Source organism: Symphalangus syndactylus, chromosome 1 (assembly GCF_028878055.3).
Source record: "Symphalangus syndactylus isolate Jambi chromosome 1, NHGRI_mSymSyn1-v2.1_pri, whole genome shotgun sequence".
Taxonomy (NCBI): Eukaryota; Metazoa; Chordata; class Mammalia; order Primates; family Hylobatidae; genus Symphalangus; species Symphalangus syndactylus.
Window position 1 is genome coordinate 102,243,759 of NC_072423.2, and position 23,601 is coordinate 102,267,359.

General features: G+C 47.3%; 1 protein-coding gene and 2 long non-coding RNA genes across 3 annotated transcripts in view; 1 reads left to right on the forward strand and 2 right to left on the reverse strand.

The window, feature by feature from the left end:
- The window catches only part of FAM107A (family with sequence similarity 107 member A), a 63,533-nt gene that overhangs the window by 6,870 nt on the left and 33,062 nt on the right, over positions 1–23,601 (forward strand). The window lies entirely within an intron of this gene.
- LOC129479386 (uncharacterized) lies at positions 2,120–8,001 on the reverse strand. Its single transcript, XR_008656669.2, has 4 exons — positions 7,468–8,001; positions 5,288–5,346; positions 3,411–3,578; positions 2,120–2,886 (listed from the first exon to the last, which is right to left on the reverse strand). It is a non-coding gene; the product is annotated as an uncharacterized lncRNA (long non-coding RNA).
- On the reverse strand, positions 12,546–13,917 carry LOC134736182 (uncharacterized). Its single transcript, XR_010120006.1, has 3 exons — positions 13,756–13,917; positions 13,440–13,511; positions 12,546–13,110 (listed from the first exon to the last, which is right to left on the reverse strand). It is a non-coding gene; the product is annotated as an uncharacterized lncRNA (long non-coding RNA).

A 23,601-nucleotide genomic window follows, 5' to 3' on the forward strand; every position in this document is an offset into this window, starting at 1 on the left:
ACCAGAGAACGGGTTAGTGAGACATCCGGCCCACCCTCTGCCAGTGGAGCCACATGCCCAGGTGCTGGCTGGGTCTGCCCAGGAGGAGTGCGGCTCCGTCATTCCACAGCGTCATCCCTCAGAGCCCTGGAACCGCCTCTTCCAAGACTAAAACCTTCCCCATCCAGTCTTATGGCTGGAAGCCCAGCTTAGGAGGGAGAAGGAATCAAAGGAGAAAGAAAGGAAAAAAGATAGCGGCTCAGCCGAGACTTCTTCCAGGAAGCCCTCCCTGAGTGGATCTCAAATATCTATATGGGGTGAGGGGCTTAGATAAGCGGACAAGAACAGGGCAAGCTTGTCTCAGGACCACATGTGCATTACCAGGCCTACAGGTTTTGCCAAGCCCGTAGGATTACCAGGGGTGGCTGGGAAGGTCAGAGAGATGAGAAGGCAGTCAAGCTCCTCAGGGACCCCGTGACACCATCACTCTCCCCACTTCCCCGGACTAGGGCAAACCCCATCACACTCACAGAGCTCTGGTCTCTCCTCCACGCTGATCACTCTGTGATTTCATGTTTAGTTTTGTGATTTATCCATGAGGGAAGGGAGGCCATTTGATTTTTGGCTTACCATTGTGACGTAGAACGTACTCCATTAATTAATTAAGGAAGGGAGGGCAGGAGAGAGGGAGGCTGATTTCCCAAAAGTTTCCCTGAGTTGAAGGCCAATCTCATGGAAGGATCTATGCAGAATCTCAGGCTAGGGGGAGGGACATAGACTGAATCCCTCAGTTTCCCCCGCATGTCCCTCCTTCCCCTCCAATGTCTCTAAGGCTCTGATCCAACTTCTCACATTCCCCACTCTGCCTCCAGCTCCCCACCACACACACATACACACATTTACACACACTTTCCACCCGCACAATTTCCTGGCCAAATGCAAAAGCCCTCATGGCTTGTTCATCATTTATTCAACAAATGTTGACTGGGCACAGGGACCCAGGCACTGGAGATAGATGAGTGAATGGGACTTAGGCTCACCCTTGGGGTGCATGGCCCCATGGGAGAGAAATAAGCCATCCCCAGTGACAGAGCAGGTGCTGGGTACTATGATGAAGGAAGCAGATAGAACCTGGGGCACTGAAGGGGGACCCACGAGGCCGAGAGGTAAAAGACGAAGAAGGGTTAATCAGGTCAGAAGGCGGGGAGAGGTTTCCAGCAGGGAACAGCATCTGCCAAGGCCTGGAGGTATGAGAGGCTGCGGCATGTCCCAGGAACTGAAAGAACTTCTTGGTTTTCCAGCTCCTCTTCAGCCTCGTAGGGGCCCCCAGATTCCTGGTTCTGGGGTTAGGGACTGCCACAGATTTAGTTTGGTGGCACCTTAACTTCTCCCACCTATCCTGCACTTACCCTGCCATGCCACCCTCTCCTCTCAAAAAACAACTATGTAAAGTTCTGGTACAGTGGCTCACGGCCTGTAATCCCAACAATTTGGGAGGCCAAGGTGGGAGGATCACTTGAGCCCAGGAATTCAGGACCAGCCTGGGCAACGTAGTAAGACCCATCACTACAAAAAAAGAAAAATTAATTAGCTGGGCATGGTGGTGCACCTGTAGTCCCAGCTACTCAAGAGGCTGAAGCAGGAGGATTCCTTGAGCCCAGGAGGTCAAGGCTGCAGTGAGCCATGAGAGCACCACTGCACTCCATCCTGGGTGACAGAATAAGATCTTGTCTCAAGGAAAAAAAAATCACAACTATGTTTCTGCCTCAGACTCTTTGATCAAGAAGAACATTCTTTTTTTCTCTCTTCTTTCTTTTGCTCATTATTCAAAATAGAGATAAGAGAGAAAGACAGAGACACAGAGACAAAGACACAAGAGGCAAAACACAAAGAGAAAATCCCCCAGAAACAGAATTGAAGAAACCCCAAACCTGTTCCCCTGACTTCGCCCCCTGCCCCAACACCACCCTCCAGGTGCCCACCAGGGCCCTTCTTCACTCCCAGATGTTCTAAGACCTCAGGAAGAGGTCACAGGGGGCCCAAGATGGCCACCTTCCCCCCATCCTCGGGCCTTGGGGCCAAATCTCGTTTCCAAGACAGTAGAGAGAAGGAAATTATTTTAATTCTTTTTAAATCCACTTTAATCTTAGTCCACCTCCTCCTAATCCAATCTTCCTCATTCATGAATAAGAATAAAATATTCACCTCAGAGGCCCTGAATGAGGGGCCCTGGGCAAGATGGGCTCCCTCTCTGGGCTCCCACTCTAGGCTCCATGTCGAAGCAGAGAAGGTATCTGTGCTGCCCACTGGTTTAGGGGTAAAGTGAGGCAGGGGAGAAAAAGAGAGGGCAGCAACAGTCATTCTTCGGAGGGCCAATTCTACCCCAGGTGCAGAGCCAGGGCCTCATGTGAGCAGCATCACTGGCTTCTCTGAGCAGCCTGGCATGGGTACTTTTCCCCATTTCACAGCCACAAAGGGCTCAGACAAGATTACACTGTGCAAAAGCAGGCTAGTGTTCAGATTCCTCCACATGCACCAAAAGCCAAGGCCTTGCAGAAACCTTGCAGAACACAGCCAACCTGGGCCTACACCTTGAGCCTCACTCAGTCCTTCTCATCTGCAAAATGGGCACTTCCTGAAGATAAATAAGAACGCCTTCTAATAATTGAGCTTCCATGGAATCCTCACCACAAACCCAGCCACAAAGGTATCGATGTCCCCATTTCATCAAAGCAGACACTCGACTCAAAGAGGTTGAGTTCACGTCTCAAGGTCACAGAGCCAACAAGTGCCAGAGCTGGGACTTGAACTTGGATACTTCTGGCTCCACAGCCCACATTCTCGTCGACTTGTTTTTCAAGCATCAGGATTGAAGCTGTTCATCTCAAGCCAGAATAAATCTTCACCCTGTGCTAGGCAGAGTTAATAGTAGGTACTGGCTCCACTCCCCTGGGAGTAGCACTGAAGAGGGGCCTAAAGTTCAGGAGAATTTAATTTCTATCTTGAAAGGGTTTGGAGGTGGGGCAAGAGGGGCCAAATCAAAAGCCGGCTTTCTCGCAGGCAGAAACCCAAAAATGCAGCTCCCTCCCTGGGCCCCAGGGATCAGCTTTCAGAACACTGTGTCTCCCAAACTAACATAAACAAGGGGCTTTGTGTAAGTGAGAGATCAGATCTCAGGGCCTGGGGCGGAGAGAAAGGCAAGGAGCTGGAACTTTTTTTTTCATCTAAAATCTAAGATGACAGAGGCTGCCACAGGGAAGCTGGAAGAGCCTGGCTTGGTCTAGGTGACATCCCGCTCCTCAGGAAGCTCAGGACGGGGCCCGAGGTGTCCCATAGGGATGATGTCACACCCAGAACCTGCAGGAGCTCAGCCAGAAATGGGGCAGTGTCTGTCCTTTTGAGGGACCATCCGGGGATTTTTCTCTACCCACCTGAGCTCTGGGAACAGGTAGAGGTCATTCTGAGGTGTATGATGTGGTGCATGTTCAGGAAGAGGCCTGCCATTGAGACCTGCAGGCCCCGAACCGGCCAGCGTCTCTGAAGGTCCCATGCTGACTCTGCCATCACAAGCAGGCACTGTGAAGTGACACAGGAGTTTCCTGGGGTGGCCATAACAAACGGTCAGAAACTGGGTAGCCGAGGCCAGGCATGGTGGCTCGCACCTATAATCCCAGCACTTTGGGAGGCCGAGGCAGGTGGATCACGAGGTCAAAAGATTGAGACTATCCTGGCTAACACAATGAAACCCTGTCTCTACAAAAATACAAAAAGTTAGCTAGGCTTGGTGGTGTGTGCCTGTAGTCACAGCTATTCTGGAGGCTGAGGCAGGAGAATCACTTGAACCCGGGAGGCGGAGCTTGCAGTGAGCCGAGATCGTGCCACTACACTCCAGCCTGGGTAACAGAGCCAGACTGTCGAAAGAAGAAAGAAAAGGAAGAAAGAAAAGAAAGAAAGAAAGAAGAAAGAAGAAAGAAAGGAAGAAAGAAAGAAAGAAAGAAAGAAAGAAAGAAAGAAAGAAAGAAAGAAAGAAAGAAAGAAAGAAAAGGAAAGGAGGAAAGAAAGGAAAGGAAAGGAAAGGAAAGGAAAGGAAAGGAAACTGGGGAGCCGAAAACAACAGTTTATTCTCGCACAGTTCTGGAGGCTGAAAGCTGAAATCAGGGTGTTGGCAGGGCGTGCCCTTCAGAAGGCTCTCGGAGGATCTGTTCCATGCCCTTCTCTTAGCTTTTAGTGTTGCCTGCAATATGTAGTGTTCTGGCCTTGTCATCACGAGGTGGTGGGGTGTGTGTGTGTGTGTGTGTGTGTGTTCTCCTCTTGTAAGGACACCAGTCAGATTCGATTAGGGCCTACCCTAATGACCTCATCTTAACTTGACTACATCCGCTTTCCAAATTACATTTGGAAATAAAGTCACATTCACAGGTAGGAGCTAGGACTTCAACATTCCTTTTGGGGGATACAGTTCAACCCATAACAGTAACTCCTGGCCCCCTGGACCTCTGTACTTGGTGGACATTCTTCTCGGGCACCTGATTCTACATTCCTCTGGCTGAGACCCATCCATCCTCTGCCAGCTGCTCTCCTGGGACCTCAAGTCCAATGTCGCTCCTGTCCAGCTGCGGTGCATTCCCATATGGCAGAGCCAGAATGGGCTACTTTAATTCTGAATCTGATCCTCTCTTCTCTCCGGTAAAACCCTTCAAGAGCAGTTGCAAGGCACTCCACAGGCTGATTGTGCTCTGGGCTCCCTACTCCATACACACTGGGCTCCGCAGGTATCTCTGACAGGCCAATCTCTTCCCCACCTCAGAGCTTTTGTCTCCACTGTTCCCTCCACCTGTGCACCTTTCCCTAGGTCTCCTCATGAGTGACTCCTTCTGGTTTCAGCTCAGAGACAAGTCTTTTTCTTTTTTTTTTTTTTTTTTTTTTTTTGAGACAGGGTCTGGCTCTGTCACCCAGGCTGGAGTGCAGTGGCAAAATCTTGGCTCATTGCAACCTCTTGGCTCATTGCAACCTCTGCCTTTAGGGCTCAAGTGATCCTCCTACCTCAGCCTACTGAGTGGCTGGGATTAGGGGCACACACTACCATGCCCAGCTAATTTTTGTAGAGACAGCGTCTCACCGTGTTGCCCCGGTTGGTCTCCAACTTCTGGGCTCAAGGAATCCACACACCTCAGCCTCCCAAAGTGCTGGGCTTACAGGCATAAGCCACTGCGCCTGGCCTTCTCTATCTTCCCTCCAGCTAAAATCCCCCTATCTTGGTCCCAAGTCCTGCAGTTCCTTCACAGAGCTTACCACCATCTGAAATTACCTTCTTTGGTTATTTCTTTAACTGTCTCAAATCTAGCTTTCCCCATCAGCATGTTGTCTCTGTAAGGGCACAAGAAAATCTTTAGATTCAAATGACAATGAAAATACTATATATTGAAACTTGGAGGAAGCAGCTAAAATGGTCCTTAAGAAGAAGGTTATAGTTTTAAATGCACATTGAAAAGAAGACTGAGACTTACTGAGCTAAATGTCAAAGTTACGAAGTTGGTGAAAGAACAACAGAAACAATCTAAAGAATGTAAAAGTCATGAAAAAATTACAATAAGAACCAAAATTAAAGAATAAAAATACATGATATTGAAGATGGCCAAAAGTTGGTTCCTTTAAAAAGGCAATAGAGAATGATGTAGTTGGCTTTAAGAAACATCTAGAAAATATTGTTGAACAAAATTGGCTTGGGCCAGATGTGATGGCTCACGCCTGTAATCTCAGCACTTTGGGAGGGCGAGGTGGGCAGATCACTTGAGGTCAGGAGCTCAAAACCAGCCTGGCCAACATAGTGAAACCCCATCTCTACTAAAAATACAAAAATTAGCCAGATGTGGTAGTGTGCACCTGTAATCCCAGCTACTCAGGAGGCTGAGGTGGTAGAATCGCTTGAACCCGGGAGGCGGAGGTTGCAGTGAGCTGAGCTTGTGCCATTGCACTCCACCAGCCTGGGCAACAGAGTGAGTTAATAACAGTTAAAGAAATTGAATCGTCCCGGTGCGGTGGCTCACGCCTGTAATCCCAGCACTTTGGGAGGCCAAGGTCGGTGGATCACTTGACATCAGGAGTTCAAGACCAGCCTGGCCAACATGGCAAAACCCCGTCTCTACTAAAAATACAAAAATTAGCCAGGCATGGTGGCAGGTGCCTGTAATCCCAGATACTTGGGAGGCTGAGGCAAGAGAATCACTTGAACCCAGGAGGTGGAGTTTGCAGTGAGCCGAGATCACGCCACCACACTCCAGCCTGAGCGACAAGAGCAAAACTGCATCTCAAGAAGAAAAGAAAAGAAAAGAAATTGAATCATGAGTTACTATCAGAACAGCAGTTTTATAGGTGAGTTCTTTTAAACTTTAGAGGAATTCATCAGTTTGGTTTCAGGTAGAGTCTTCTAGATAATAGAAAATGAGGGAAAACTTCCCACGTCATTTTATAATAATAAAATAACTGATATCAAAATTAAACAAGGACAATGAAAGAAAAGTAAATTACAGGCCAATTTACTCATGACATAGATGCAAAAAACAAAAAAAACCCTAAGCAGGGCTCCAAAATCCCACAGCCAGGACCTGGCGGCACAGAAATTCTTTTTAGCCACATCCCACTGACACCTCCTCTCTGTGAGTCTGGCCTGGGACAGCATGGCGAATAGGCTCAGCCCTGAAATGGCTACGGGCTCTCTTTCCTCTGGAGCCAGAGCCAGGCCAGAGTCAGTGGAAAGTTTCAGTGGCAGTTTTTCCAGGGATCTCTCATCCAGGCTCAGCAAAGTGAACACTAGAGAGAGACTGACCTCCCCTAGTGACTGATGCTGATCCAGTCCAGCCCTCTGGCACTTCCCAGGTACAGCAGGCTGCAGGAGTTCTGGCACCTGCAGGAGTTCTGGCACCTGCAGGAGCCAGAGCCAGAAGGCTGTCTGAGGCAGATGTAACGTATAGACCTTGGACAGGCCATAAGGGCTGGACTTCCGCCTTCTGCCTCCTACCCATCAGTCTCCACCATCCCAGGGCAAGGATTTGGCAGCTGTGGGAAGCTGAGCACTTGGGAGGGTTGAGCTTCCCCAAGACCCACCTCTCCCTGGGAGATATGGCCCTAGGGTACCCAATCCTAGGGAGGGGAATATCAGGGAAGGCTTCCTGGAGGAGGTGCCATCTAAGCAGAGTCCTGAAGGAAGGAGCCGGGCAAAGAGGAGGGCAACAGTGTTCTAGGTAGAAAGATCTGCTTGCACAAAGGCCAGAGGAAAGAGGCCTTGCTGGCACTCAGGGCACTGAGAGCAACTTGGTCAGGCCAGAGCAGCAGGCAGGGGCTGGGCAGGGCAGGACAAGGGGTGAGTGTTGTAAGAGAGAGGACACAGGGGCCAGAGGCTGATGAAGTCAGGGGAACCGGGCCAGAGGTTGATGCAGTCAGGGGAACCAGGCCAAGGATCTTGGCATGGGAGGGCTGAGGTCAGCTCACTGGAGTCAGCTCTAGCACAGCATGAGAAGCCTGGGCAGTGAAGTCAGACAACCCGCAGTTTGACTGCTGCTCCCCATCTTGCTAGCTCTGTAAACTTGGCCACCTCCTTGATCTCTCAGCCTCAGCTTCCTCATCTATAAAATAGATCAGTAATAGAATCTACTGAGCACAGTCCTTGACACATAGTGTGAGCTCAACAAATGGCTGCTATTTTTGTCGGTGTTATCTGACAAAACAGGCAGTTGGCTCCCTCGGGCTAGATTTCAGGGCAGAGTCACGGCTGGCGATACGGAGCTGCCGACCATCAGCAGTACAAGTCCTTCCAGAGAGGTGGTAACTGAAGCCCCGGTGGAGGAGGTAATGGGGAGGACAGCAGTAGAAACTGTTCCCTGCGCGCCTCAATTCCCGCAGTGTGGGAGTGGAGAGTCAACCAGAGTTGCCTCCTAGAAGGGAAGAGACCCACATGGCTGCTGGTACAATAAAAATAAACGTGACTCCAAACTGTGCGTAAAGGTGACTGATAACAGGCAAGGTGGGAGGATGATGGGTGATTGGATTTTTCCCTCTTATTTTCCAATACTTTCCACAATCACTTTATTTTTATTATTTTTAAAAGTGAACTTAGCTCTGTCATTTTTCAGACTTTTCTCATTTCTTTATTTCTCAAATAATACATTATTATTGTAGAAAAATCAGCAAGTATAACCACTGTGACACTGTGGCGGGAGTCTGTGCAGATTTTCACCCCTCCATCTGGTTTCCTAGGTCCTTTTTTTTTTTTTTTCAGGGTCTCTCTCTGTCACCCAGGCTGGAGTGCAGTGGTGTGATCATGGCTCACTTCAGCCTCGACCTCCCTGGCTCAGGTGATCCTCCCACTTCAGCCTCCCAAGTAGCTAGTACTATAGGTATGTGCCACCAGGCCTGGCTGATTTTTGTATTTTTTGTAGAGACGAGTTATCGCAATGTTGCCTGGGCTTGTCTCTAACTCCTGGGCTCAAGTGACCTGCCCCCTTCAGCCTCCCAAAGTGCTGGGATTAGAAGTGTGAGCCACTGCACCCAGCCTAAGACATTTTTCATGGATGCATAGCATTTCACTGATACCAACATGTCACAGTTTTTTTGACCAATCCCTGATTTTGGGATATTTAGGTTGTTTTCATTCCATCACATCTTAGTAGATATATTTTGGTGCACATCCTTTATTCTTTCTTTGGGATAGATTTTACTTTTAGGATCATGGGTGGGTTTCTATGAAGTTGGATGCAAAATGCTGTGTGTATGTGAGGACATGTAGACTTTCCAAAGAGAGAGAGAATGTGGCCTTGTCAGATCCTTAAGGAAGCTGGTTTCCCAGAGTTAAGAACCTACTGCTACGAAAAAAAAAAAAAAAAACACAATCTGCAGTGTGTGACTCATTTCTTCCCTGTCTTCATTCTCACCCAGAGCAGTTTGGCAACAAACAATTTCATTTCAAAAAATAACTTACCATTTAGTTAGTAATTACTATGTGCAGAGCTCTATCCAAATACTTCATGTGCACCATCCTACAACAACCCCATGAAGTCAGCACTATTGTTATCCCCATTTTATGGAAGAGAAACAGCTCAGAGAAGTCAAGTGCCTTGTGAAGGCCACACAGCAGGTCAATGGGGAACCCAGGAATCAGACCCAGGCAGCCGTCCCAGAGCTCTTTCTCTCTCTGAGCCACCCACTTGCCCAGGTGTCACTGCCCAGTGCAGTGGGTGGGGTTCCCAGAATCCAGGAAGCAATCCCTGAAGCAGCATTTCCCCAGCTGCTCTCAACCAAGTTGTCAAGGCTCCCTGGTCTGAGTTTCCATTAGGGACCTGCCCATAAACAGATGCTGCAGAACATCAACAGTACCTGCCTGATTGGAGGAGCCATCCAGGTTGGGCAAACATCACACTGGCTGAGCTGAGCCTGCTGAAGCCACACCAGTGACACCCCCACCTGCTCATAATGACACTCTCTCTGGGAATACAGGGCCAGTTGTCAAGATTCTGCTGATCTTAGACTGGGAGTGGGGAGTGAAGGGGATGGAGCTGATGTTGGGGGCCCCTGGGCAGGGCCTCCTTGCACATTGAAGCTTGTATTAGTTCATTCTCATGCTGCTTTGAAGAAATACCCAAGACTGGGAAATTTATAAAGAAAAGAGGTTTAATTGACTCACAGTTCCATATGGCTGGGGAGGCCTCAGGAAACTTACAGTCATGGCAGAAGGCAAAGGGAAAGAAAGGCACTTTCTTCACAAGGCGACATGGAGGAGAAGTGCCAAGCAAAGCGAGAAAAGTCCCTAATAAAACCCTCAGATCTCGTGAGAACTCACTCACTATCATGAGAACAGCATAGGGGTAACCACCCCCATGATCCAATCACCTCCCGCAGGGTCCCTTCCCACGTGGATTATGGGAACTACAATTCAAGATGAGATTTGGGTGGGGACACAGCCAAATCACATCAGGGCTTATGTCTGCAGCAGCCCAGACCAGAGGCAGCATTATCTGGCGTGAAGCAGCCAAGTCCAAATGCCAGAAGAGCGGCAAGACTTTCCTTGAGGTTAACCAGCCACTGCTCTGCCCATCCACTCAGGTGGGTGAGGGTGGCCCTTGGAAATTTGAAAGTTCTTCTAGGAATATCAGTGATAAAGCTTTTAACAGATGGATTTATTGAGCACTTACTATACACCACCTATGCAAGCAGCTTCAGCTATCTCATTTCATCTTCTCAGCAACACTTTTGTTATCCCCATTTCTCAGATGAGAAACTTAGGCATGGAGAAGTTAAGGGGGTGACAGAGCTAGGAAGTGTCAGGGTACAGATCTACACCAAGGCAGAGCCCACAGCCTTCTCTCTCTATCCCTCAGCAAATCCGGGATACTCAGGGTCAAGTTCCAAATTTGGACTCTACCACTGACAGCAAGCTTCTCAGGGGCAGGGCTTTCGTCATCCCTGCAGGCTCAGCCTCATGGATGGGAGTAAGGGGTCTGGCATGAGACAAACCTAGGATGCCACCTGCCAGCTGTGTGGCCTTGGGAGAGTTACTTACCATCTCTGAGCCTCAGTCTCCTCATCTATGAAAGGCAACTAGTAACCCCCATTTAGTCTGGTGGTTGTATGTGGGTAATGAGATGACTTAGCACGATGCCTGGCCTGTGGTGCTGTATCTGGTAGATGGAAGTGGTTGTCATTGGTGCTGTTGTCATTTCTATCCTGCACGTGATTCAGCTGCTGTCTCCTCAGGTCCATTACAAATCAGTCTCCAGAAGAGAATGGCCTCACGCGGCCTATCTGCAACTGTAATGATCGTGATGTGCTGGCCATCTTGTCAGTAATGAGCACTTCCTGCACACTGTATGCCAAGTGCCATTCTAAGCACTTTACATATTAACCAGCCAAGAAATAACCCCAGGAGAGAACAGCTGCCTCCTGCCCCGGCCCTCTAGGTTGGAGACAGGGGTCAAGAAGCCATACCTAGGCCAACCCATGGGTACAAGACCTGCTGTAGGAAGAGGTCACAGATGGCCTCATGGGGGGATTCTGGGCCCAAACTTTGGTCCCATATCCATGTCAGGAACCCAAAAAATGACTTTCCCTCCTCCACAACCCCCTAGGTGGCTCTGAGGACTCGGTGAAGTCGTTGCCAGAGCGCTTGAAAAACAGAAAGAGGCTGTGGGATATGTTGGGGGAAACCTTCCTCCATGCCACCCTAGGGCCTGGGGCAGTGCTCACAGTGTTTGTTGACTGACTAATATTTGTTCACTGTAAGTGATGGTTCCATTTTTAGAGCACAGCAGCTCAAGCACTAAGCTGTACCAGCTATTTTTTCGTATATGTATAAGAAGAAGACTAGAAAAATAAATACCAAACATTAATGCTAATTATCTTAATTGAGGAAGGGGCAATGAGGTGAGGAGGGGAGATATCATGGTCACTTTTGTATTTTTTTCCACTTTCTACATTGTCTACAATGAGCATTGTCTACATTGTCCACAATTAATTTTATGGTCAGGAAAAAACAAACATTTCTATAAGTTTATGATTTGCCTCGTTTTACAGAAAAAGAAATGAAGGCCCAAACACGTTATGCCATTTACTCAAGACCACACAGCCAGAAGAGAGCGGCTGGGATGGACCTATACCTGCCATCTCTTCACCTGCATCTGCTGGGAACCCCATCTCTCAGCACTGGGGCCATTTCCAGCTCCTGCATCATGGGGCCTCGTTGTCCCCTTTCCCATGACGAGGCCCTGAAAATGCTCCCACCCCAATCCTGCCAGCTCCCCCAACTACTGAGAGAGTCCCCTCTGAGAGCCAAGGGTCCCTGCAGATCTCAGGAAGGTGGCCAGGGGAAAGAGATGCACGCAAAGCCCCATTCCAGCTCTGCTGACTCACTGCTTATTCATTAATAAAAGAATACCCAGGCTATTTTGGGCACCTGTAATTTTCTACTTGAATAACCAGGAAAGTGGCTGCCTGCCCGCTCCTCTGCCCTGCTCATGGCGCCAGAACAGGGGAAACGCGATCTCGCCTGGCGTAATGGGATCTGGGCCAGGTCTCACTGCTGATTTCCTTGCCTTTGCCTCATTCCAGAAAGCCCAGGTGTCCCCCATGCCACCTCCAAGGGGGTCTGGGGAAGGAGAATCCAGGCCAGATTTGGATGTTGTGGACTAGGTGGTTCCTTCCAGTTCCAGAAGGCAAATCCCAGCTCTGCCACTTGCCAGCTGTGGGACTTTGGCCCCAGCTTCTCCATCTGTAAAATGGGGATAATGACACCACCTTGCAGGTTTGGTCCAGGGGAGCTGCCTGGCTCTTAGGGTAATTGTTGCTGTTGCTGTTATTGTTATTCCGTAGATAAGGAAGGAGTTGTTCTGGGAAAAGATCTGGCCTAGGAGGCGTCGGCTCTCGCATTTGGCTCTACTGCTGACTAGCTATGTGACCTTAGACAAGTCCATTTTCCTCTTATTTTAAGCAAAATTGTTCTTTCTGTTTATCAAGGTAATTCATGATCATTATTGAAAATTTAGAAAAATGAATGAAGAAAATTAAAAATCAGGGTAACTCTTAACTACTATTTATTGAGCACCTACTCTGTGCCAGGCCCCATGTTAGGTGCTCTCTATTTATTATCTCTAATTCTCCCAAGTCTGCACCCATTTGTAGACGAAAAAACTGGAGCTCAGAGTGGTGATGTGACTCACGCAAGGTCACACAATTGGTAAGTGGAGCAGAAATCAAACCCAAGTCTTTCATTCTTCAAAGTCTGTTGGTTTGGTTTTCTATTGCTGCATAACAAGTGACCACAAAATCAGTGGCTGAAAACCACACACATATCACAGTTTCCCTTGGCAGGAGTCTGGGCACCACTTACCTGGTCCTCTTCTCAGACTCTTACAGGCTGCAATCAAGGCATGAGTTGAACTGTGTTCTTATCCAGGGGCTCGACTGAGGAAGAGTTCACCTCCGTGCTCATTCAGGTTGTTGGCAGAATTTACTTCCTTGCAGTTGTAGAACAGAAGGCCCCAGAGGTTTGCTGCTTCCTTGTTGGAGGCTGCCCTCAGGTCCTAAGAGGCCACCCAGTTTCTTGAGGCTGCCCACAGCGTCTTGCCATGGGGGCACCTTACCTAGCTGCTAATTTCATTGAGCCAGCAAGGAGAATCTCTTGTTAGTGTATGCTAGCATGACAGAGTCACAGGTACATGCACACATATATGCACATACAAGCACATATACAAATCCGTCTAGCATGATCATGGGAGTGACACACCCTCACCTTTGCCATATTCTATTGTTAAAATAGCTCCCACCCACCCTCCACTCTGGAGAGGTAGAGGACCACACCAAAGTGTCAGCACAGGGCTGAGAGTCATGGAGGCCACCTAGGTGTCTGTCTCCCACACCCACACTCTTCCCACCACAGCCAGCTCCCCTTTCCTCAACAGCATCCTCACTCTCACCTTCCAGGAGAAACTCCACTCTAGGTTGGCAACTGCAAAGTTAGCTCCATGTTACAAACATCGTGGCATATCCTGGACCAAGAAAAAGGAGCCTCATGGAACAGTGGCTCAAGACATTTGACCCCCAACCCATGGTACCATGCTGTGTAAAAACCAGAGAGGGAATAGGAATGGACAGGACATAGTGCCCAATCTCAGAAAACTTACCAGGAGGCTGGAAAGATGTCACAGTCAAGTGTTCTTTTTCCATGCTGTGTAAAAACCAGAGAGGGAATAGAAATGGACAGGACATAGTGCCCAATCTCAGAAAACTTACCAGGAGGCTGGAAAGATGCCACAGTCAAGTGTTCTTTTGGTTGCAGGAGCCCTGGGTTAAGGGGGAAGAAAAGACAATTTTTTGGCTCTTGTATGTGAAAGTCTAGGAGTAATGACATCAAGCAAGGCTGGATCCTGCGTCTTAAATGAAGTCTTCAGGACCTAGTCCCTCTCTCAGGGCTCTACTTTTCTCTGGTTGACCTCATTCCTGGGCCAGTCCCCCTTCATGGAAACTCCCAGCAGCTGCAAGATTATCTCATTCTTAAACTAGAAGAGTGTGAAGGCTGGAGGGAGAAATAGGTATTGGGGGTGGGGGTTGGTTTGTTGACAAGAAGTCACAAGAAAGGAAATTGAGAGTAGACTGAAATGTAGAAGGGCTGGAATTCAGATAGAAACTTTAGCCTGTACTCTGTGGTCCAACATTTTCCAGTGTGTTCCACAAGACTTTAAGTGTTAGGTGAGCCAAGAGTTTCAGGTCCAACAGACTGGATTAAGCCTACTTAAACAGGTTTCTCTCCTGCAGGGCCTCTTGTGTTCACACGCCCAGATGTGATTCTCCAAAAGGAGAGCTACAGACTATAGCATTCCCTAAGGTGCAGCTCTCGATTCTACACCTTGTGAAGTGCCACTGTGGGTCATAGGGAGCCATTGAAGGCAGCAGAGCAAGAGAGTAAGACAGCGAAAGTGTTCTGGGAAGAACACAATGGACGCTCTGTAAGAGATGTCTGCATAGGATGGGCATGGTGGCTCACACCTGTAATCCCAGCACTTTGGGAAGCCAAGGCGGGTGGATCACTTGAGGTCAGGAGTTCAAGACCAGCCTGGCCAACATGGTCTCTACCAAAAATACAAAAATTAGCCAGGCATGGTGGCAGGCGCTTGTAATCTCAGCTACTTGGGAGGCTGAGGCAGGAGAATCACTTAAGCCTGGGAGACAGAGGTTGCAGTGAGCCGAGATTGTACCACTGCACTCTAGCCTGGGTAACAGAGTGAGACTCCGTCTCAAACAAACAAACAAAAAGAGATGACTGCATAATCATCCATGCAAAGAGCAATGACCTCCCAGACCAGAGAGTCAGTGGCAGAAACAGGAATTAAGGTATACAGTGGAGATAGGATGTAGGAAAATACATAGATTAACTCAGAAAATGCTGCTGCCTTGGTGATAGTGACAGTGACACTGATATTTAGTTTTGATTTTAGCTTTTCTACTGAAAGCAGAGGCCACACAAAGAGAAAGCATGGACTGTGAAGTTCAGCAAACCTGATTCTTGGGTCTACTACTGTGCCTTTTGGGCAAGCCTCTGAACCTTGGCCCAGTGAAGGCTTAAGCATTTTCTCTCAGGGTCCTGGTGAGCATTCCAAGATTATAGAGAGGGGGTAAGGATGCCTCACTACGAGTTGGACTTCCACTTCCAGCCACGATAGAGGACCTGGTATCACACTAGCACTACCACTAAAAACAACTTGACACTTGGCAAAATAAGAGACAATGTTCTCAGGCAGTGGACAATAGGTACTGTGATCTCTGAAGGAAGGGAAACTTACAAGGTGAGCCCCTCATCATTTGGACTGTCATCCTGGGACAATTTCCCAATGGCACAGGACGACGGAGCGCAAACAGAACATGACAGCCCCTCTGAGCTCAGGAGGCAGAGATCAGGGTCTGGAGCAACTAAAGCAAAAGGAATCTGCAAAATAGGGCACTGGAGAGGAGGGAGCTGCATAGATAGGGAGCCCCAAAATCTGTGTGGGGGTTGCCCATGACCCTCAGGTTCTTGCCCAAGGACTGGGATTTGCAGGCACAGGGTCAGACTATCTGAGACCTACCAGAGAGCAGCTGTTATAGGGTTGAGAGTGAACTGGGATACTATAGGTCAGCTGGGGCTGGGAAACATTGGAGAGACCTTCATCCCAGACGTCAAGCTGAGACACCAGAAGGCTGTGCCTTAGGTGTGAGGACTATACTGTGGTATAAGGGATACTCCAGACCTGCATAACAAAGCCTAAAACCAAATCCTTCAAGACCCTTGGGGAGAAAGTTTAGAGGTGAGTCCTACCAAATTAGAGGGACTTGGGAAAGAGCTTGAACTTTGCAGGAGAGCAAAAACAAGCCCATGGAACTTCAAAGGGATCACCTAATAATTGTACTGCCTGCTAAAACAAAACCCAATACTCGTCAGAAAAAGATAACAAAATCCAGAGTCTCCACAACACATCGCACACACACAACATCCAGTATACAATCAAAATTGTTTAGAATGCAAAGAGACAGGAAAATGTGATCCTTAGCCAAGAAAAAAGCAGCCAATAGAAACTAGCGCCCAGATGGTCTGGAGGTCAGAGTTAGTAGATGAAGACCCTGAAGCACCTAGTCCAGTGTTTGGCACATAGTAGATGCCCAAAAAAAGCCAGCTGCTTATCTCTGTTTGAGCAAAGTAATAATTTATTCCCCAAAATCCTTGAAACACAAGAATTAATACAGGAAAGTGCATTCAGTGCACACATCCTCAGGTCCCGCTGATTGACCTTATGGGGCCCAAGGAGTGGGGGAGGCTGTCACGTGCAACAACGAGAGAAACAAGTTATGACCCTGCCACTAACTCACTGTGCAAGTCCCTCAGTGCTCTGTGCCTCAGTTTCTCCATTTATATAATGGAGGGTGTAGGCAGATCATCTCAAAGGGCCCTTTCTCTCCAGGATTCTGAGTCTGTCTGGCACAGGAACTGTTATCAGCCCAGGACACACTCTGAGCTGGGGCCTGGAAGAACCGGTTGGAGAAGGAACTGGATCTGCGTTTAATGCTTTGGAGGGAGCACGAGTTGGGATGTCACTCTCCCAAGTATAACAATGTTGAATTGTGGGCAGAGCCTGAGCTCATTTTCCAAAGGAAACTTTCTTGAGAAATGTCTCCTAGCAACCAGCTCCACTGAGAGTACAATCTTCAGGGACCTTTGCAGAAACACAAAGGCTTTTTGTGTCGCCCTCCTTCAAAAGCCCAGGTGGAAACTGCTCATCAGCCAACATGCTAGTGTGAAGCTCAGAAAGCAGGTGGAGGGGCATCTGGTGGGGCAGGGGCTATTGGAAGGGCTTCCACCCACAGCCTCAACCTCTTTCCTTTCAGTGAAAATAGAAGTAGTCCAGCTTCAGGGCTCTGAGCATGGTCTTCCAACAGGAGCTCAAAACCCAGTTACTAGTTGGGGAGCCTTGAGGAAGTTACTTAACCTCTGTGAGCCCCACCTGTAAAATGGGAACACTAATATGCAGGAGGTTGGTGCTCCACCTAGATCCCTTTTATTGATCCAGCATGTCCACATGCCAGTTACGATGAGTGCTGATTGCTCACAGTTGCACCCTTCTCAGACAATCACCCATGGACAATGGGAAGTACCTCACCCAGAGATACTTTGGGGGTTGAGCCCATCTTGCAGGTTACCCTGTTCCCATTGTCCTATAGCCAATGACCAACAGATATGGAGGTACAAAAGCCCAGCCCCCTTGCCTATGGGGGGATGATGCTGCAGTGCCATCTACTCTCCAGACTTCCCACGGCATCCTCCTGAGGCTAGACTTCAGCTGAGCCCACATCTTGACTTAACTTCTCCTGCTCCATCCTGCTTTCCTCCCTTACACTTTTAAAGGTTTCCCATGAGAGCTATCCCTCAAGCAGTCACTTGCACCAAGTCCCCATTTCAAGCTCTCCTTCTAGAAAATCTAAAGACATGATGGTACCTACCTCTTGGGCCACAGTGAGCATCCAACGATAGAATGCATATGAAGTACTCAGCCAATGCCTGGCACATAGTAGGTGCTCAATATACGAAAATCATCGTCCTCCTTCTCATTATTCTCATCATAACTAAAGACAAGCCTGGGATCATAGGGGGCTTCTAATGTGCACAAGAGCTGAGGACAGTCTTGGTATGGGGAAATAATTGCATTTAGACTGCTTAATACAGTTGAGGCAGTTATCAACTTCCTTTATTTCCTAAACCAATATAACAAAGCATTTCTCTAATTATAAAAGTAACACAGGTTCATTGAAAAAACGAAACTCAAGAAATGCAGAGAACTATGAAAATGAATGAATACACTAATTAATGAATAAAATTCCCCACCACTTGTTTATAATCACTGAGGACATTTTGGTTCATATCCTTCCAAACAGTATTCATGTAAATTTACATAACATAGCTACATATGGACACACACACATACACACATATCTACACCCACAAACATGTATATATTAGGTTGGTGCAAAAGTCATTGTAGTTTTGCCATTACTTTAATTGATATAAGTAATACTATATAGAGATAAATATAGATATGTAAGACTCAATACATAAAGTAACACTACGTGTGTAACAAAATATATAACCAATCATGTAACCTGTTTTTTTCACTTAATTTTTATAAATAGATAGTGGACATCTTCCATGTTAGTAAACCTAGGTCTACAGCATCCTTCTTAGCCACAGATTGTTACATTGTACAGAAATAGTACAATTTAATCAATCCCCTATCGCTGGACATTTACCATATTGCCAATCTTTTTATTATCTTGAACAATGCTTGTTAATGCACATTCTTGACCATATATCTTTGTGAAATGTGTTCAATTATCTTCTTAAAACAAATTCTTAGAAATGGAACAGCACAGATACCTGCCCGGTTTGTAGGGCTTTCGACGCACGTTTCCCTGCAGGACGCCCGTACTATCAGCACTCCCTCCAGTACACCAGAGTGTCTGTCCTCACACCCTCTCCAACACTGGGTATCATTATATTTTCATTTTCGCCAATCTGATAGGTGAAAGATAATACCCCATTGTTGCCTGAGTGTGCATTTTCTTTGATTTCTGGGGAGGCAGAGCATCTTTCTTACGTTTGTGGACCGTTTGGATTTCACCTGCTGAGAACTGCCCTTGTCCAGTCGTTGGCAAAGCCTGTTGGGTGTCTTCTCTCTTCCCCCTTCCCTGCCCTGAGCCACAGACTCAGCAGCTTCCTGGTGTGTTATTTCACAGGCTCTCAAAGCTCTGCCTCATACAGGATTGGCCTCCCAGGGAGGCAGAATTTTCTCCATCTGCTCCAGCCTGCCTGAGATAGGATTAGTGAGAATCCAGTGCCTTGACCTCCAGGAGCCCCCTTGCCAAGTCCCCTCTCCCGGCCCCATCCACATTTACACCACAAAGACTTTGCAAACCAGATCTGCTTAACGAAAATGTCAGTTTTTGCCAAAATTCCAAACCCACCCAGCAAATACATTCCAGAGGTGATTATTAGCATGACTTGAAGAATCTTTTCAGAAGAACTTGTCAGAATATTCCTTTAAAATCCAGTACTCTTGAGAAGTTTAACATGAGATTGTACACATACCAAGATCCAGCACAGTGGAAAATATCCCAGCCATTGACCCAGAAATCCCAATGGTAAGAATTTACCCTCTGGGTGGGTGCACTTGCCCATGTACAGAAAGATACATGTGGGATATTCATTGAAACCTTCCTCATAACAGCAAAATATACGGCAACCACTTCCATATCCATCAGTTAGGACCCCTAAAATAAGTTACCAATGACCTCTGCTATGAAACATTGTGCAAACAGTAGAGAATGTGGTGAGTCTGAATGTGCACGTGTGTAAACATGTCCTCGATGTGCCATAAAGTGACAAAGCAAGGTGTAGCCTGGCACATTTATTGTGATCCCCTCTGCACTTTCTAAAGGATAGATCGGAATCATTCTAGATGTTTATAGAAGCAGAGACAATTCCTGGAGAGATGCATAAGAAATTACTTACATCAGTTTTTTCTGGGAGGGGGATGTGGGGTTGGAGTATTTGGAGATTTGGGGGTTGCACTTTACACCCATCTGCATTGTTTAATAACCATGAATAATAATTTAAATGGCTTTATCATTATATAATGAAAACGCTTATTTAAAAGTTTAAAAGTGAGCCTATGATCAATAACAGAATTGTGGTCATAATAATGTGATTATTAAATAGCCTATTGAGTACCAATTATGTGCCAGGCACTGTGTATTCTCTCATTCAATATTATAACGAGCCCTATTTTGATACTTATTTTATACACGAGGAACCTGAGTCTTAGGTTAAGAGGCTTGGTAAGGCTGCATCTGATTACAAAACACTGGCTCTTTCCACAGCGCATTGTTCTGGTGCCCGAAGGGAGACCTGTGAGGGTTTTGTCGGGTCCTATGGGGGTCCTTCAGTGAGTCCCTCGCGGTGGGCTGGAGGCTTCCCACCTGGTGGCAGCTCTGTTCTCTTTGCCTGCCCCCTGTGGCATTTATTCCCCTGATCTGTCTCCTTAGAGCTGCACCATCCAAAGCAGTCCACTTAATTAATTACGATTAAATAAGACTAAAATTTCAGCTCCTCAGTTGCGCTAGCCACATCTCAACTGCTAAATAGTCACATGTCGCTAGTGGCTACCATGTTATAGGAAAGACAGCAAACATATCCATCCTCGCAGAACATTCTATCGAATTCCCTGTCCCAGCTTTGGAGCCAGGCTGACCTGGGCTCAAACCTGCTCCATCACTGGAGGAGCTGAGCAAAAATCACTCAACTTTTTTAAGCCTCACTATTCTCATCTGTAAAATGGGATGACGATATAGCTGCCGCACTGGGCTGTTGCAGGGGTTAGTTAAGATCATGCCTGCTGCATGGGTAGCCCAAAGCCTGTCACATGAGCAGCTGTCACTTAAAAGACAGAGAGGAGGGTAGGACTCCGCAGTCAGATATTTTATGACCTCGGGCAGGTCTGCTCTGAGGCCTCACCTCGTTGTCTGTAAAATGGGATAAACAGTACCTACCCTGAAAGGTTGCTGTGAGGATTTGAGAGCATCTATATTGTAGATGCTCAGAAAACAGTCAAGCCCCTTTTCCCCTTTCCAAAAAAGGGTTTCCCCTGTCAAGCAAAGCACTATCAAAAGACCCAGAAGAAGGAATCCAGAAGGCCAAATATCAAAAGAAGGCTCAATCTCCAAAATGAAATAATCATGGGATATTGTCCTATCACCCATTAAGTTGCAGGGGTGGGGTGTAAATTGAACTTTTTACCAAAGAATAACACGCATATTTAATACCGCACCTGGGCTGGGCATGGTGGCTCGTGTCTGTAATCCCAGAACTTTGGGAGGCTGAAGTGGGAGGATCACTGGAGGTCAGGAGTTTGAGGCCAGCCTAACCAACATGGTGAAACCCCATTTCTACTAAAAATACAAAAAGTTAGCTGGGTGCAGGAGAATCACTTGAATCCAGGAGGCAAATGTGGCAGTGAGCCGAGATCACACCACAGCATTCTAGCCTAGGTGACAGAGTGGGATCCCACCTCAAAAAAAAAAAATAGTGCACTTGTTTTAATTATACCACTTAACACATTTTTAGAAACTGAAAATACCTGTGTAACCACCACTCAGATCAAGAAACAGAACATCAACAGCACCCTGGAAGCCCCTCCTGCCCCTTCCCATCCACTATTGCCCTCCACAGGGACAACCACTATCCCGACTTCTAACACTAGAGATTAGTTTTCAGGAGACAAACCTAGATTCATAACATAAAGGCTTGCTGAAGGTGTGGACAATCCCATAATCTCAGGCACGGATGGCAAGTATGGAAAATGGTACAGCCATTTTGGAAGATAATTTGGCAGCATCTACTAAAACTTAAGATACATGTACTTCCTGGTCTAGCATTTCCACTTCCCAGTGTCTGCCCTAGAGAAACGTTCACCCATGTGGACAGAAAGGCAGCAAGCATAAGGGTGTTTGGAGTAGAATTATTTGTAATAGTGAAAAATTGAGGCTGGGTGCAGTGGCTCATGCCTATAATCCCAGCACTTTGGGAGGCTGAGGCAGGCGGATGATTTGAGGTCAGGAGTTTGAGACCAGCCTGGCCAACATGGTGAAACCCCATCTCTACTAAAAATACAAAAATTAGCTGGGCATGGTGGTGTGTGCCTGTAATCCCAGCTACTCGGGAGGCTGAGGCAGGAGAATCGCTTGAACCTGGGAGGCGGAGGTCACAGTGAGCCGAGATCCCAGCATTGCACTCCAGCCTGGGTGACAAGAGCAAAACTCCATCTCAAAAAAAAAGAAAAAGAAAAGAAAAATTGGAAGCAATCTAAATGTCCAACTAAAGCATAATGGTTTAAAAAAAAAAAACTATAGGGCATCACACTGTGGTTTACACTGTAGTAGATCAGAAGAGTGAGGTGGATCTACGTGTGCCAATGTAGAAATATCTCCAAGACATATCACAGAGTTTAAAAAGGAAGCTGCAGAAAAAAAACCAAACCCACACATGCAGCATCAAAAAGAGTGATGACTCAGGGAAAGGGGTGAGATTGGGGCATGGCTGGGATAGTAAGGAGAAATGTTACTTTTTAAAATCTGTATGCAACTGAGTTGTTCCGAATGTTTACAGTAGCAGTGGATTTATGTATTACTTGTTTGAAATATTTTGCAAGCGTTTAAGGGGAATGAAAACAACCCACCCACCAAGTCCAGGTATGGAGAAAAAGACTGCTGCTGCTGCCTGCTGGGGGGTGGGTGGCTCCCACCCAGGGCCTCAGCTTGAGTTCCAAGAAGGCAGTTTTCTGGGTCTCTGAGACCTAAGGGGCTGAATGAATGGAGGCGTGAGAAGGCCCTGGAGACCAGAATTGTAGAGGCCTCTTTTGATGGAAAACAGTGCCCTCATTACTGCACCTCGGCTGAGAACTCAACACCCATGTGATGTAAGTGAACCCCTGCAAAGGAACAAGTCCCAGGGCTGGGCGCCTGCTCCAAACAGAGCCCAGTACTTTAAAGGAAGGATTGCCGGGTCTGATTCTCTCCATCCCTGGGGATGGAAAAGAGAGGTGGCAGGCGTCACCTCACAACAGGGTGGCTTTGTGAGAGTGAAGCACTGAGGTGGAGGCTCGGGGTGAGCGTTGTGACATCCAGTGGCTGTGGGCTCCAGAGAGTGGAGGTTGCAGAGGAGGGCAGCAGCCAGGGCTCTGCATTACAAATGTTCAACCTTTAAGAATAAGCCAGGTGGGGAGGCTGGACCAGCTGACTCCAGGGAGAAGGGTTCCTTAACCTCACTGAGCCTCAGTTTCCTCCTCTGTAAAATGGGTGCAGGCTCTTGCCATCTCACACACACATGAAAGCTCCTGAGTCAGACTGCCTCAAGTCTAATTGCAAAGCTGCCACTTGCCAGCTGTGTATCTTTTTTATTTTTTTATTTCCATCCAGCTGTGTATCTTAACCTGCCGAAGGCCTCAGCTTCCTTCCTCATCTGTAAAACAAGAACTTCACTCTTCCCTAATCTCAGAGTGCTTTCATGAGGTTTAAATGAGACCATATCGGTAAAGTCATGTCACAGTGCCTAGCACTAGAATGTGCTCGATAGCTATTTGCTACAATTATTAAGTTAATAATTTATTAGTTTTTATTTACAAAGCACCTATGTGCCAAGAACTGTGCTAGGCATTGCAGACACATCCCTGAATAAGTTACAATTCCTATTCTCATAGTGTTTACAGTCTAATGGAGGTGTAAATAAAGACACCTAGAGACATACCTCCAACTGATTCACTCCAGATTTCAAGGACAAATACCCTGAGGTCCAAATTCAGAATTCAGGCCCATCTGTGTTTATCAGCGATGCAATTTTTCTAACACCTCCCTCCTCCCTGCCAATCCAAAGCAGTGTGTATGGGAGTGACCTCAATGTGTCCCCAAAAATCTCTGTTGTAAAGATGTCAAAAGTACAATACAAAGTGACACAATCATTGTTGGCAGTATCCACTATAGCCAAACATTCACCTACTTACAATC